This window comes from Hypanus sabinus, chromosome 30 (assembly GCF_030144855.1).
Source record: "Hypanus sabinus isolate sHypSab1 chromosome 30, sHypSab1.hap1, whole genome shotgun sequence".
Taxonomy (NCBI): Eukaryota; Metazoa; Chordata; class Chondrichthyes; order Myliobatiformes; family Dasyatidae; genus Hypanus; species Hypanus sabinus.
Window position 1 is genome coordinate 32,339,437 of NC_082735.1, and position 11,806 is coordinate 32,351,242.

At 44.0% G+C, this 11,806-nt stretch overlaps 1 protein-coding gene across 2 annotated transcripts in view; it reads right to left on the reverse strand.

Annotated features, from left to right (window-relative positions):
• Window positions 1–11,556, reverse strand: part of yars1 (tyrosyl-tRNA synthetase 1) — a 64,253-nt gene extending 52,697 nt beyond the window's left edge. For both annotated transcript variants that reach the window (XM_059954607.1, XM_059954608.1), the window contains exon 1: window positions 11,412–11,556. The gene's annotated coding sequence lies outside the window, so the exon portion shown is untranslated. The remainder of the gene's footprint in view (window positions 1–11,411) is intronic.
• Between the last annotated feature and the right edge of the window lie 250 nt (window positions 11,557–11,806).

Genomic DNA, 11,806 nt, shown 5'->3' on the forward strand with positions numbered 1-11,806 from the left:
GGGCATGTTTAGCACAAATAGAGGACGAATTTACCAATAATAAATTTTTTTCCCATTGCTCAGTGTATATAGGACAATGCATCTCTTCTTGCCATTCCTTCTTAATTTTTTCTGATACATCTGGCTGTAAATTCATGATCATCTTATAAATGATGGCTACTAAACCCCTTTGAAAAGGATTAAGGGCTAAAATTCTTTCTGTAATGTCCAATGGACATTCTTTCGAAAAAGACTGTAACTCATTATACAAAAAATTTCTAACTTGCAAATATCTAAAAAAAATGGGTTTTAGGTAAATTATATTTATTAGATAGCTGTTCAAAGGACATAATGTTATCATCCAGAAACAGATCACGAAAACATGTTATACCTTTAGTTTTCCATAAAAGAAAAGCTTGATCCATAGATGAAGGCCGAAAAAAATAGTTAGATATTATAGGACATGATAAAATAAATTTATTCAAACCAAAAAATTTACGAAATTGAAACCAAATTCATAATGTATATCTGACTATGGAATTAGTTATCTGTTTATTCAATTTGAATAAAGAAAAAGGAAGTGAAGATCCTAAGATTGAAATCAGTGAAAAATCTTGCAGAGATTTACATTCCAAATCTACCCATTGTGGGCAAGCAGCTGTAGTCAATTCTTGTGTCCAGAATATTAAATACCGTATGTTAACTGCCCAATAGTAAAATCTTAAGTTTGGTAGAGCCAAGCAGCCCTCCTTCTTAAGCTTCTGTAAATATTTTTTGCCCAATCTAGATTTTTGTTCTGCCACAAGAAAGAAGATATTTTGGGGTCAATAGTATCAACGAAAGATTTAGGAACAAAAATTGGTAATGCTTGAAATAAATATAAAAATTTAGGTAGTATCATCATCTTAATAGCATTAACTCTGCCAACCAACGACAAACATAGTGGAAACCACCTGTAGCGTTCTCACTCGGGTGTAATGGAAACACCGAAATAAACCGTAGTCAATGAGAACAAGGTCGCAGTAAGATTAACCATTTACTGTTCACTCTTCACATTAACATATGGTGAAAACTGTTGAAAAACAATACAAGATTGATACAGTATTTGTTCCCTTCTTGATATCATTTACATTGTAAATACTTGTAAAAGTAACAACTACATTACATTAAAGTGCAGCATACAGTCAGAATTTACCTACGCCATTGACTGCTCTAAATACACTTCAATGCAAACAATCCGCAACTCTTTAACTAACGAAAACATAAACATTATCGACCGTCGTTACTTTTAACAGGATCGGCGTTAACATTTTAATTCAACGTATTGATTATCTATTAACTTACAGCGTTGCTCTCACTGTGATTTCTAATGCTTACAAACAACTTCTTGCTCAGGTCTGCCTCGTGCGAGCCCCCACCCTTGCGTTGATTCCAAACCGGTATTTTCCCACAAGACGCGGCGAAACCGGATGTGACGTCATCGCATGCCGATGTATTTTACAGGCAATGAATATACTTTAAACAATTCTAATTCTAACTAGAAAATACTAACAAATGAATTACTAAGCGAAAATATTATAAACTAAATAACTGCCATAAAGGCAACACACCACCTATTAGCAAGTTGCTTAATCTGATCAATTAAAGGTAAAAAATTAACCTTAAATAAATCTTTATGTTTTTTAGTAATTTTAATACCTGTAAATAAAATAATCTGTAACAATTTTATATGGTAAATGTTTATAAATTGGAACTTGCATATTTAATGGAAATAGTTCACTCTTGTTAAAATTCAATTTATAACCAGAAAAGTTACTAAATTGAGCAAGCAAAGACAAAATAGCAGGAATAGATCTTTCAGGGTTATACATAATAACAAATCATCAGCATATAATGATACTTTATACGTCCTCTCCCCACGGGTAATACCCAGAATATTGGGTGATTCACGAATAGCTATAGCCAAAGGTTCTAAAGCGATGTCAAATAGTAAAGGACTTAAAGGGCAACCTTGCCTTGTACCACGAAATAACTGAAAAAAAAGGGGATCTTTGATTATTGGTAAAAACCGAAGCTAAGGGTTTATGGTATATTAATTTAATCCATGATATAAATTTTGAACTAAAATTAAATTGTTGCATTTTATTAAATAAATATGGCCATTCAACTCTATCAAATGCTTTTTCAGCATCTAAAGAAATGACACGTTCTGGTATTTTAGATGAAGAAGTATAAATAATATTAATTAATTTTCTAATGTTAAAAGATGAATAGCGATTTTTAATAAATCCAGTCTGATCTTCAGAAATAATTCGAGGTAATATATTTTCTAATCTAATAACCAAAATTTTACTAAAAATCTTAAAATCCGTATTCAACAAGGATATAGGCTGATAGGATGCGCATTCAGTAGGGTCTTTATCTTTTTTAAGAATTAAAGAAATAGAAGCTTCATAAAAAGATTGTGGTAATTTGCCTACACTTAATGCATCTTTAAAAATTTTACAAAGCCAAGGAGAAAGTATAGAAGAAAAAGATTTAAAAAATTCTGCGGAAAAACCATCTGGACCAGAAGCTTTACCAGAATTCATTGAAAAAATAGCCTTTTCTATTTCAGACTCCGTAATAGGTGTATCTAAAAATATGTTATCCTCAACAGTTACTTTTGGAATATTCAATTTTCTTAAAAATTCATTTATTATAGTAAAGTCCTTAGTGAATTCTGATTGATATAAGGAATTATAAAAATCTTGAAAGTCTTTATTTATCTCTTTGTGGTTGATCGTCAGAATACCATCTTGTTTACGAATCCTAGTAATCTGTCGTTTATCTGAAACAATTTTCAATTGGTTCGCCAATAATTTACCAGACTTATCTCCATATATATAGAATTGGGTTTTTGATTTAATTAACTGACTTTCAACCGAAGAGGATAATAATAAACTATGCTCCATTTGAAGTTCCACTCTTTCTTTATAAAGTTCTTTACTAGGGATCATTGAATAAATCTTATCAATTGCTTTGATTTTATCAACTAATGTTAATATTTTAGAATTAGTTCATTTCCTAACTCCAGCAATGAAATAATCTGTCCACGAATATATGCTTTAAAAGTATCCCATAAAATTCCACTAGAGATCTCTGCTGTAGAATTTGTTGAGAAAAACAAATCAATTTGTTGTTTAATAAAGTTAACAAAATCTAAATCCTGCAATAAAATAGGATTAAACCTCCAAAATTTAGCATTGATATATGAATCCGTTATTTTAATAGATAACTTCAGAGGTGCATGATCAGATATGGTAATATTTACAATCGGTAACATCTGTAAGTAAATGGTGATCAATGAAAAAGTAATCAATTCTTGAGTAATTATGATAAACATGGGAAAAGTATGAGAACTCTTTGTCATTAGGGTGTAGAAAATGCCAAATTTTACAAATAGCTGAATCAATCATAAAAGAGTTAATAAGAGAAGCCGATTTATTCGGAAGAATTTGGGTGGGCTTGGATCTATTCATCAAAGGGTTTAAACAACAGTTAAAATCCCCACCCATTATCAATCTATATTGATTCAGATTAGGAAAGGATGTAAATAAGCATTTAAAAAATTCAGGACAATCAGTATTTGGAGCATAAACATTAACCAAAACAACTTTTTGATTAAAAAGTAAACCAGTAATAAGCAAAAATCTACCTTGTGGATCTGAAATTGTTTCATGATGTATAAAAGAAGTTGATGAGTCTATAAAAATGTAAACATTTTTATCTTACTTTGGCTTGCGAATTTGAGTGATATTGTTGGCCCTTCCAAAACCTAAAAAAGCGTTGTCTATCCCCCTTCCTCACATGATCGGATGATTTAAACCATTAGTATTCCAAGAAACAAAATTAATAATCCTATCCATATTGACAATATTTATTACAGTTAACACATAAGTTTAAAAAAAAAGTGAACTCATGAACCTGGAAGAAGGAAGTGAGTTCAAGGAGAAACCGGAAGTCACGGCACTGCAACCATTTTTGTAGTTTCATATAAGCCCATGAAATAAAACTAAGCAAAAAGAAAAAAAAGAAAAAGAAAAATCCCCCTCCCTCCACCCTCAAAACCCCAGGAAAAAAGCCAAAAAGAGGCAAGCAGGCAATCTAACACGGGGGTCGGCAACCCGCGGCTCCGGAGCCACATGTGGCTCTTTTACGTCTGTGCTGCGGCTCCCTGTTGCTTTGGGAAATAATTGGTCAGTATTTAATTAAAATGTATTTTATGTTAGTTTGTTAGTTTTTGAAATGTAATTCTAAAGATTATGGTGATCTTGTACAATCTAAATAAGACGTTGTGGCGACCCATTTCCTGACACATCCGAACCGGCTCACAATTAGCCAGCGTTCAGGCTAAGGGAGATAGCCTACGGGGGTTTGTGAGTACGTGTCTTTTGCAGCATCCGCGCCCATGGGGGGGCGGGTTGAGGGAGGCTTAAAAGCAAGGCTGTTTAGTTCGAATAAAGCTATCTTTGACTGCAGTTTACTGACTGCGTGTAGCACACCGCTACAACGTGTTTTTATCACTGGCTGTCCAGAGGGGAGGTGCTGAAACGCTTTGTCGCGTGTCTGGAAGAAGTGAAAACTTTCCTGGGCAGCAAAGGGCCCACCTTTCCTGAGCTGGAAAAGCCAGAGTGGCTGGAAAAGCTACACTTCATGGTAGACATGACAGCGCACCTGATCACGCTGAACACAGCTTTTCAGGGGTAAGGACGTACAGCCCTGGACATATTGGAGGATGTTTTGGCATTCGAGCGCAAGTTGACAGTGCCTGCCAGAGATTTACAGAAAGGCACTTTGTCTCACTTCCCCAATTTGAGAGAGTTCAAACAAGGTCACGACATGATAAATTCGGAGTATTTACATTCTGCAATCATCGCAATGCAAACATCGTTTGGGAAACTCTTCTGTGAGTTCAGAGAGGAAAAAAACACATTATCCTTCCCGGTCACTCCCCTAAGCATCGATCCATCCCTACTGAATACGACTGCATTGTCAGGTGTGAGTCAACCTGACCAAGTATGATAAATATTTTAATTGCCTATTATTTTACGTATATTCATATGTCTCAAGACGGCAACTCAGACAAAAAAAATTGAAAAAAAAATACAAACAACCCATATTATAAGAAAGGGTTAGGATAACAAAAGTTAAAATATAAAATTAGTATTTTATATATATATATAAAACAAAAGGGTTAAAAAAATTAAATTGATAAAACCCATAAATAAATAATACTAAATTGGTATTTTAAATGAGAGTTTAAAACTTTCAAACACATCAAAACGGATATGACGTTCCAAGCACGAAAGTCTGTCGGGAAGAAGAAACGCCATTTTATTTTTTTTAAATCTTAATATTTAAATGTTAAAAATATAAAAAAGCGTATACAAACTTAAAAAAAAGAAACCCTAATAAGTTATTTTCAAAGTTAATAGATTAATAATATAAAAAAAATATAAAGTCAGAATAAACCAAAAAAAAAGAACTTTTATCGTATATAAAAAATACATGTAAGCCATACCAAAAAAAAACATCATTCTGAAAAAGATCCAAATCTATAGACTTGTGGCGACCCATTTCCTGGCACATCCGAACCGGCTCACAATTAGCCAGCGTTCCGGCTAAGGGAGATAGCCTACGGGGGTTTGCGAGCACAGAGCTTTGGAGCCTCTGCGCCACGGGGGGCAGGTTGAGGGAGGCTTAAAAGCAAGGCTGAGGATTTCGAATAAAGTTTTTCCTTCGACTGCAGTTCCTGACTCCGTGTCGTAATTTTAGCGCTGCGTGTAGCACACCGCTACAATTGGTGACCCCGACGGTCCAAATGATTTTTGGACCAGAAATGACCGACGCTGCCTCTGTTCATGCGGTTTCATTGAAACTGCCGGGTTTCTGGACACAGCGCCCAAACCTATGGTTCCAGCAAGCCGAAGCCCAATTCCACGTTCGCCGGATCACCTCAGAAGACACCCGCTACTACTACGTGGTGAGCTCCCTCGACCAGGACACAGCGGCCCAGGTCGCGGAGTTCGTACAGTCGCCCCCGGCAGACAGCAAGTACACGGAATTCAAAGCCCTGCTCCGCAGGACTTTCGGACTCTCACGGCGCGAGCGGGCTGCCCTTTTACTGCACCTGGAAGGCTTGGGCGACAGACCTCCATCGGCTTTAATGAATGAGATGTTGTCTCTCGCCGACGGACACACACCCTGCCTCATGCTTGAGCAGGCATTCCTGGAGCAGCTGCCCGAGGACATACGCCTGCTGCTGTCCGACGCGGATTTCAGTGACCCCCGGAAGGTGGCAGCCCGGGCGGACTTGCTGTGGAACGCCAAAAAGGTGAGCGGGGCGTCCATCGCACAGTTCTCCCAGCCACGCTCCCGGCAGCAAACCAGTCCAGGCCCGGCCGCAGAGCTCGCCAACTCCCGGCCCAATGAACACTGGTGCTTCTACCACCAGCGGTGGGGCGCAGAAGCCCGCCATTGTCGCCCGCCCTGCAAGTTCCCGGGAAACGCCAGGGCCAGCCGCCGCTGATGGCTACTCCTGTATGTGTGGGATAGAAGGTTGGGACACCGGTTTTTGGTCGATACTGGGGCTGAGATCAGCGTTTTACCTGACGAGTTACGACACCCGCAGTTACGGCACCGGGTCCCCCCCTGAGGGCCGTGAATGGCAGCACAGTAAGAACCTATGGCACCCGTCAGGTGCAGCTACAGTTCGGCTCCAGCCAGTTCACGTGGGACTTCACACTGGCCGCCGTAGCCCAACCGTTTCTGGGTGCGGATTTTTTGCGAGCTCACAGCCTACTGGTCGACTTGCCCAGGAAGAGACTGGTACACGCCGAGACCTTTCAGACGTTCTCCCTGGGTGCAGCCCAGTTGCCAGCCCCTCACCTCGGCTCCATCACGCTGTCCGACAACGACTTCACCAGGGTCCTGGCGGATTTCCCATCGGTTCTGGCACCGCAGTTCACAGCGGCCATGCCCAGGCACGGCATACAGCACCACATCCCGACCCAGGGACCACCCCTCCACGCCCGCGCTCGGCGGCTTCCTCCGGACAAGCTCCGACTGGCGAAGGAGGAGTTCCAGAGGATGGAGGAATTGGGGATCATCCGGCAGTCCGACAGCCCATGGGCCTCCCCCCTGCACATGGTGCCCAAAGCGACGGGAGGCTGGAGACCGTGCGGCAACTACCGCAGGCTGAACGAGGCTACCACACCGGACCGCTACCCTGTGCCGCACATTCAGGACTTTGCAGCAAACCTGCACGGCGCACGGATCTTCTCCAAGGTAGACCTCGTCCGAGGGTACCATCAAATCCCGATGCATCCTGACGACGTCCCCAAAACGGCTCTCATCACCCCGTTTGGCCTTTTCGAGTTCCTCCGCATGCCGTTCGGCCTGAAGAATGCCGCACAGACGTTCCAGCGGTTAATGGACGCAGTGGGACGGGACCTGGACTTCGCGTTCATCTATTTGGATGACATCCTCATAGCCAGCAGCAGTCGTCAGGAGCATCTGTCCCACCTCCGTCAACTCTGCGCCCGACTGAGTGAGTACGGTCTTACAATCAACCCCGCCAAATGTCAGTTCGGACTCGATACCATTGACTTCCTGGGCCACAGGATTACTAAAGACGGGGCAACCCCTCTGCCCGCTAAGGTAGATGCGGTCCGCCACTTTCCCCGACCCACCACGATCAAAGGCCTTCAGGAATTGGTAGGTATGGTCAATTTCTACCGCCGCTTCCTCCATTCCGCTGCCCGGATCATGCGCCCCTTGTTCGCCCTGATGTCGGGTCCGAGCAAGGACATTACCTGGGACGAGGAGTCTGCCGCCGCTTTCGTTCAAACGAAGGAAGCTTTGGCGAACGCCGCGATGCTAGTACATCCCAGACTGGATGCCCCTACCGCCCTCACAGTGGACGCATCTAACACAGCAGTCGGTGGGGTGCTGGAGCAACTCATCGCAGGTCGCTGGCAACCCCTGGCGTTTTTCAGCAAACACCTGCGGCCACCCGAGCTCAAGTACAGTGCTTTCGACTGGGAACTGTTGGCGCTCTACCTGGCAGTCCGGCATTTCAGGTACTTCCAAGAAGGTCGGCCCTTCACCGCATTCACGGACCACAAACCGCTTACCTTTGCGTTTACGAAAGCGTCCGACCCCTGGTCGTCCTGCCAGCAACGCCACCTGTCCTACATCTCTGAATACACGACGGATGTCCGGCACATCTCGGGTAAGGACAATGTCGTGGCGGATGCACTCTCTCGCCCTACCGTTCATGCCCTTTCCCAAGGGGTAGACTTTGAGGCACTGGCAGAGGCGCAGCAGGCGGATGAGGAGATTCCGAGTTACAGAACCGCAGTCTCCGGTTTGCAGCTCCAGGACCTCCCCGTGGGCCCGGGTGAGAGGACCCTACTCTGTGACGTCGCCACCGGCCAGCCCCGTCCCGTCGTCCCGACAGCCTGGCGGCGCCGTGTTTTCGACTCCATTCATAACTTGGCGCATCCCTCCATCCGGACAACTGTCCGGATGGTTTCCAGCAGGTTCGTTTGGCACGGACTCCGCAAACAGGTCAGTGAATGGACCAAAACGTGCATGCACTGCCAGACGGCCAAGGTGCAGCAGCACACCAAAGCCCCACCGCAGCAGTTCCATCCCGCCCACCGGCGTTTCGACCACATTCATGTGGATATCGTGGGCCCCCTGCCAGTGTCGCGCAGAGCGCGGCACCTCCTGACTATTGTGGACCGGTTCACGAGATGGCCAGAGGCGGTCCCGCTCACCGACACCACCTCCGAATCTTGCGCCCGAGCCCTGATCGCCACCTGGATATCTCGCTTTGGTGTACCGGCCCACATTACCTCCGACAGAGGCGCCCAGTTCACCTCCAGCCTGTGGTCAGCTATGGCCAGCCTTCTGGGGACTCAGCTGCACCACACCACTGCCTACCACCCACACTCGAACGGGCTAGTGGAGCGTTTCCACCATCACCTGAAGTCGGCCCTCATGGCCCACCTGCAAGGAGCCAACTGGGCGGACGAGCTTCCCTGGGTCCTACTCGGCATCCGCACAGCGCCAAGGACGACCTGCACGCCTCGTCGGCCGAGTTGGTATACGGCGCGCCCCTGGTCGTCCCGGGGAGTTCCTACCAGTCCCATGGGGGCAAGAGGAAGATCCCGCAGCAGTCCTGGGCAGACTACGCGAGAAGCTCGGTAACCTGGCCCCCATACCCACTTCACAGCACGGGCGGCACCCGACCTGCGTACCCAAAGACCTACAGAACTGTAGGTTTGTGTTTGTACGAAGGGGCAGGCATCGGCCACCGCTGCAGCGGCCATACGAGGGGCTGTTTATGGTGCTCCGGAACAACGGGTCCACGTTCGTGCTGGACGTTGGGGGGAAAGAGGAGGTTTTCACGGTGGACCGCCTCAAACCGGCCCATGTGGACCTGGCGCAACCGGCTGAGTTTCCGGCACCTCGGCGCAGGGGCCAACCTCCCAAGCAGGTTCTGGCCCAGACTGTGGACATTGGGGGGTGTATCGCCGGTTCTGGGGGGGGGTTATGTGGCGACCCATTTCCTGGCACATCCAAACCGGCTCACAATTAGATAGCCTACGGGGGTTTGCGAGCACAGAGCTTTGGAGCCTCTGCGCCACGGGGGGCAGGTCGAGAGAGGCTTAAAAGTGAGGCTGAGGATTTCGAATAAAGTTTTTCCTTTGACTGCAGTTACCCACTCCGTGTCATAATTTTAGCGCTACAATATCGCTAATACACATTTTTTCAGGTATTTACAGGTTAGGAATTTTTTTACCGAATTACCCCTTGGCCTGCTCTTTAAATTTGGCTTATGTTATTTTTCAGTTTAAATCTTTTCAAAAACAATTAATAGCTATCACTTATAAAGTTAATGAATGCTCGCATATCACCTAATGATAGGGTTCAACGCACCTGGGAAGTAGAACTTCAACATTCACTTTCAAATAATCAATGGAGTAAAATTTATTACTTAGTCAATAATTCATCTATCTGCGCACGCTTGGCACATATTTTTCCTAATATAAGCCCTATTTCTGACAGATGTAACGCAGAAGTGGCTACTCTAACTCATATGTTTTGGTCGTGTGTGAGTTTAAATAATTCTTGGAGGGATGTGTTTGGAATATTATCTAAAGTTATAGATATGGATGTTCAATCTAATCCATTTACAGCAATTTTTGGGATTATTCCAGAGGAAGCAAGCAAAGTGTCTGCTTCCGCCCAACATGTGATAGCTTTTTCAACTTTACTGGCTAGGAGAGCTATCTTGCTACACTGGAAAGAATCTAACCCACCTTCTCTTTTCTATCGGCGCTCCTCCATTATTTCATGTCTAAGCTTGGAGAAATTTAGAAGCCGGATATTTGATACATCCTTATTTTGAACAAGTCTGGCAACCCTTTATTCAACATTTTCATATGATTTAATTTATTTATTTTTATTTATTCTCTTTGGGGAAAATCCTTATCCATGAAGGTTTGGAGATGACTGGAAGGATGTGTTTTTTTTCCTCTCTTTTTTTCTAATTTTATCCTCAATTGGATTGCCCAATCTTTCTTTTTTTCTTTCTCTTTTTTTTGTTTCAGTTTAGTTAGTGGGTTTATTTCCAATTTTTTTTATGATTACTATGAGGAGTTGTCGTTTTTTTTAATCATTGTATATATAACAGCATAATATTTTATCTGTTTGATTTTGACATTATATACTTTGTTTTTATTATTGCTGTTAATATGACTTTGATATTATCTACTTGCTAAACTCCTCTTCCGATTTGTATATTCTTTATTTGAAAATCAATAAAAAAGATGGAAAAATGAAAAAAAACAGAAAATGGTGGAAACATTTAGGAAGTGAAGTACCATCAGCGAAGAAGAAGAAGAAGAAACAGAACTAAAAGCTTTTGGTCTTGTAGGAATTTGAAACTTAAAACATGAAGTTTGTTTCACCTTCTACAGATGTTGCCTGGCCCGAGTGCTTCTAGCATTTTCTACTTCGGGTTTCCGACATCTGCAGACTTCTTTTTATTGCCAGACTTTGCATTATGTTTTACTATTAAATATCCTCTGACGAGCCTGCTGTGTCACCCAGCTCCAGAGCAATCTTGGATGAGCAATAAATGCTGTATCCTTGCCTGCGATCCTCAACCCGAAAAATAAATAGGCAAAGGCAAGTCAGATGTCACCGCACTCGCGAATGCTCCATATAAACCAATGCTGGTGGAACGCAGCAGGCCAGTTAGCACCTATAGGAAGAAGCAAAGCCCAGGCCGGCTGCAGTTCTGACAGGACCCCAGCCCACCTGAATCCGACCAAGCCCTGCATCCTCCGGCACCAAATCCTACCAGATATCCTTACCGTGTGCAGATCAGCTTCGGGAGCCAACGATGAATGACCGTCTACCTCCACCGCCAACACCTCACGTTGTTCAATTGCATCAGCGACCTCCGGTTACCAGCTGGCATGAGCATGCGCAGGACGCTAAGGTCGCACCAATCGCACTTCACTGCGTCTGCGCAGACCGACCAGAACCGGTCTCGTCGAGCGCACGTTACTCTGCTCAAACTGACCAGAGCCGGTCTCATGGATCGCACGTTACTGCGGCTGCGCAAACTGACCAGAACCGGTCTCGTCGAGCGCACGCTACTGCGGCTGCGCAAACTGACCAGAGCCGGTCTCGTGGATCGCACGTGACTGCGGCTGCGCAAACTGACCAGAGCCAGTTTGAGCCATTGTCCTTCACTGCACCTGCG